Source organism: Mastigoproctus giganteus, chromosome 5 (assembly GCF_048544385.1).
Source record: "Mastigoproctus giganteus isolate SK-2022 chromosome 5, ASM4854438v1, whole genome shotgun sequence".
In the NCBI taxonomy this organism is placed as follows: domain Eukaryota; kingdom Metazoa; phylum Arthropoda; class Arachnida; order Uropygi; family Thelyphonidae; genus Mastigoproctus; species Mastigoproctus giganteus.
In genome coordinates this window covers 90,638,659-90,644,090 of record NC_143579.1, presented here as the reverse complement: position 1 = coordinate 90,644,090, position 5,432 = coordinate 90,638,659, and positions in this window count along the sequence as shown.

Sequence of the window (5,432 nt, the reverse complement as noted above, 5' to 3'; positions counted from 1 at the left end):
TGCAAACTTGGACATTAAGCTTGATATACCATCATCAATATCATTTATAAATACAGAAAACAATAATGGACCCAACACTGAGCCCTGAGGGACTCCACTAATAACATTAGTCCACAATGAGCAGTGTCCATTGATTACCACTCTCTGTCTTCTCTCCCTCAACCACCCCTTTATCCATAGCAGCAGTTTGCCTCCAATGTCACACTGCTCCAATTTGTGTAGCAGTCTTCCATGTGCAACAGTATCAAAAGCCTTTCTAAGATCCAATCAAATTGGTCAGGCAAGACTTCCCCTTAACAAAACCATTCTGTGTCCGAGCTATAACTGAAGTCTTGTCTAAATGATCCTGCAGTGCTTCTTTAACCAGTGCCTCCATTAACTTTCCCGGAACAGAAGTTAAGCTCACAGGTCTATAATTACTTGTGTCAGCCTTTGAATCTCCTTTGTGAATTGGGGTCACATTTGCACATCTCCAGTCTATGGGTACCTCCCCTGAGTCCAAGGAAGCTCTCATAATTATGGCTAAGGGTTTGCTTACTTCCTTTGCTGCCTCCTTTAATATAACTGGATAGATCCCATCCACCCGGGTGCCTTTCTTGTGTTTATCTTCAACAGTTTCTCCTCCACTTTACTCCCAGTTATTTCAAGATTCTGTAGCTTACTGCTAGAGTTGAATACACCTCTGGCATTCCCCTTGCTGAATAAGTCCTCGTGTGAATGTCGATGCAAAATATTCATTTAGTTTGTTAGCTACCTGAGCAGGATCATCAACAGTTGACCCATCAATATCAAGTGGACCAATCTGATTCATCCCCTTCCTTCTAGAGTTTACATAAGTAAAGACCTCTTTGCTGTTTTTCTTTGCATCCCTTGCCAAGGATTTCTCGTAATCTGCCTTCGCCTGCCTAACCTCCTTTGTAACTTGGTTGCATATCAACTTGTATCTACCATAGGCTTCTGTGTCATGAGTTAATTTGTAAGTATCCCATGCATTTTTCTTCTCTGCCATATGCCTCATTAGTTCACCTGACATCCATTTTGGCCTAAACCTTGAACAATATTTCTTAGTTGGTATGTAAAGCCTAGTAGCTTCCAAGATAAGTTCTTTGAATGCTTCCCATTTTGAATTTGCTGTTGGTAACATCATCATTGGTCCCACTGTATAGAATTTAAATACTGTCTCAGTCCATCGTAGTCGCCTTTACGGAAGCAGTAACCCTTCCCTTTACCCCTAATGGTAGTTACCTCTTTGAGTAAATCCCACTTCAGCACACTGTGATCACTGCCACCTAGTGGTTCATTTTTCTGCAGATTCTTAATGCATGAAGAATCACTGCTGATAATCAAATCAAGAGTACTCCCTCTAGTTGCCTCCCGAACATGCTGATGTAGAAAACAATCATCCAATAAATCCACAAAAGCTCTGCTAGTGTGTGAGTGACCAGCCCCCAAATTCCAGTCAATATCTGGGAAATTAAAATCTCCCATTATAAGACTCTCTGATTTACTGGCCCACTCTATTTCCCTGTACAGTTTCTTATTATACTCATCAGAGTCATTAGGCCTATAGCACACTCCTACTCTCAATTTTGATCTCCCAATGCTTATGTCACACCAAACTGACTCAACACTGCACTGTCCAGCGATGTCGACTGGCTTCACTTCCTTGGTTTTTATGTGTTTCTTAACTAATAGCATAACCCCTCCCCCTTCCTATCCTGTCTATCCTTTCTGTAGACGTTGTACTCCCCAAATTCCAGTTCTGCATCCCTTATATCTGTGTGACACCACGTCTCTGATATCCCAAAAATATCTGCCTTTGATGTTTTGAGCAATACCTCAAATTCATCAAATTTATTTACTAAACTCCTAGCATTGGTGTACACGCAAGTATACCTGCACCTGTTTCTACACAACCCATGTGTTTACTTGTACCGCAATGGCTCCCAGCAGTCTCTGAAATATCATGCATCTTTTTTTTCAGGCTTCTGCTCATTCTAATAGAAGCAGTGCAAGAATCTCTTTCACCTCTGCCAGTGGCTACTGTCAATCTACTGGTCTTTATCTCCCCCCAAGCTAGCAGTTTTCTGACCCACCTAACACTGCCTCGATAGCATCAGCAAATATTCTTGCACCCTTTCTATTTAAGTGTATCCCATCCCTGTAGAAGCAATCTCTCCTGTTAACAAGTACAGTCCAGGCTGAAAAAAATTCTACCCCTTGAGCCTTGCACAGTCTTTCCAGGGCCGAATTGATCGACAAGGCTCTCATCATATACTCCCTCCTATTGTGTCTGGGCAGAATTGCAGACACTTTCAAATTCAACCCTAATTCTCGGCTTTTGTTCAACAGTGACCTGTACTTGTTAAGTAATTCTGCCGGTCTCTTACTCTTAATATCATTAGTGTCAACGTGTACAACTATATCACCTTTTGTGCCCTTAAAAGATGATATTCGCTCTACAACGTCATCAACCTTTACCCCTGGCAGACATACCCTGGTCCTGTTCCCCGTTTCCCTGACAATAGAGTCACCAACAACTACTAGTTCCTTCGGGACCAGCGCATTCTGCCTTGGGGGTTGCCTCTGTGTCACGTGATGCCCAAGTGCAAGCTCTGGTGTTGATGTGGGCAGCTGACAGCTTGATGGGCCCCCTCAATTTAGTTTCTTCGAGGGCATCCACCCTGTCCTTCAAGCTCTCATATAGGCCCACAAGAACGCTGAGTTGTTGCCTGATATCGATACACTCCTTGCATCGCGCACACACAAAGACATCCCCCATGGCAGTATCATGTCACGTACCCGATTGCTCTGCAAACATCAAGCAAACAGTCCATTTTATAAGGCTGTGAGTCAGAGGACAACTGCCCCCCTCAGTTCTACTCTGAGCCACAGCACTTCCATTATTAATCAGTCCAAACTAGATTTCAAAAAGGCTAAGAGTAGAAAACTTGCTTCTTGTCCAATGGTAGCTGACCATTCTGGTCTCTTGCCAAAAATATTGACTGAAATTTTTGCCCATTTCTGTTCTCACTTCTATCGAAACCATATGGTTCTGTTGCCACATCAGCCAAAGATAAAGCTGACTTGCTGGCATCCTATTTTTCTTCCAACTCATGTATTGATGATCTTGGTAAATCACCTCAAACCATTCTCGGTACACTCCATTCAATGTCTCTTGTGGTCTTCCGTCAAAAGGATGTCAGAGGGATTTTAATGAATCTGACGTAAGAAAGCTCCAGATCCTGATGGTATTTCTCCACTTGTTCTCAAAACCTGAGCTCCTGAAATTACTGGCACCTCCATAGCCAGATGGGCAGGAGTAGCAGTGCGTAGCACATGCTTCTTGATTAGACCAGGGTTCGAGCCTGTGCCCACCAAATACGGAGGATGCTGAAAGGTCAGGGAATGACCACCGCATATCCCCGGAGCAGTATGGCCTTAGTTGCTAAATGCTCCTAAAAACCAAACAACAAACCTGAACTTAGTTCTGTTTTTTGCCACTTTTTTCACTTCCTTATTCCAAAGGTGTTTTTCCTTCTGCTTGGAAATTTGCTCACATCCAACCAGTTCTTAAAAAGGGTGACAAATCCCTCCCATCCAATTATCGTCCCATTGCAATTACTTATACTTTTTCTAAAGTAATGGAGAAATCAATTAACCGCCAACTCTTAAACTATCTAGAAACATTCTGTCTGATCAACGATCGCCAGTATGGATTCTGTCAGTGTTGATCCACTGGTGATATTCTGGCTTATGTTACCCATTTATGGACAAATTCAATGGAAAAGTTGGGTGAAATACAAGCAGTTGCTCTTGACATCTCAAAGGCTTTCGATCGTGTTTGGCATAAAGGTCTTCTAAATAAGCTTCCATCCTATGGTTTGCCATCCTGTTTTTTGTAATTGAGTATCCAGTTTTATCTCTGACCACTCACTGGTTAATAGTAGACGGCTCTCTGTCTTCTAACTTCTCCACTAATGCTGGTGTTCCCCAAGATTCAGTTCTTTCCCCCACTCTTTTCCTCTTGTACATTAATGACCTTCTTCCATTGACTGGAAATCCTATCCATAGTTTTGCAACGATAGCACATTGCATTCCACCTTCCAGTTTGAGAAACTTTGCCCTGCTCAAACAGCTTCAACTTCTCGAATATCTGCTAACAATTCCTTAAATGCCAATCTCCAGTGGGGCAAAGATATCTTAATTTCAATCCTTCTAAAACTCAGTCCTGTCTTATATCGTGCAAAAAGGATTCTTCTGCTCCTATGCTTATGTTTGGTGACACTCCACTTTCTAGGCAAGTTGATATATCTCTTTTAGGGATTACCCTGACTTCTAATCTCTCTTGGCACAAGCACATTACAAATATTGCTTCCTCTGCATCAAAAAAATTTGGTTTTCTCTTTTGCTCTCGGCATTACTTTTCTTCCAAACAGCTGTTCACTCTGTACAAATTGGAAATTTGCCCTACCATGGAATATTGTTCCCACATATGAGGCGGTGCCCCTCCAAAACCTCTCTCAGGCTTCTAGATTCCATTCAGAAGAGGGCAGTTAGGTTAATTAATGACTCATCTCTAATAGAGTCTCTCCACTCGCTGTCTCATAGACTTACTGTTTCTGCTGCATGCCTTTTCTACAGATACTTCCACAGGCACTGTTCTTCTGAATCGGCTTCTGTAATTCCTGCTCTCTCTTTCAAAGCAATCCGAACACGTGCCACAACCAGTCAACATCCATTTACTTTCCAACTTCAAAATCACAAAACCAACTTTTCTTCTTCCTCATTTATTCATCCAATTTCCGTTATCTGGAACAACCTTCCTTCATAAGTATTTCCTGAAAATTAGTCTACAGAAGTTCAAGTCTAATGTTAACAAATATCTTCTTTCATCTTCTCAACCTCCAAGCCAAGCATGGTACTATAGGTTCTAAAAAAAAAAAAAAAAAAGTACCTGTACATAACAATGGTCCTTGAGAATCAAAAAAAGATTAGTATGGAAAACATATTTATTTGATATGATATACTGTAAGATAGTAAACTAATTATAAGGAATTGTGGGAGATGTGATTTCTTTTTTGGAAATTGTTTACTTTTTTTTAATTTAATTTGATTTTACTTCATTGTTTATTATTAGTCTAAGCAGATGCCATTATAGAATTTTTAGTACGAACCCCCTGGAACACTTTTGTGAACCCCCCAGGGGTTCACAAACCACTAGTTGGGAATGGCTGCTGTATATCATTGACAAGACCCGACCACGAGCTGCTCTGAAAACTTCATGTCTGACGGCACACTTTCATTCTTCACTGCTGTGAGTGTGGTAATGCACATTTATTATTTTACTTTGGGGTTACTGCTACCACATGCAGTACTTTGCATTTGTGAAATGTTAAACTTCAGTTGCCAACTCTCAGCCTATCTGCCAA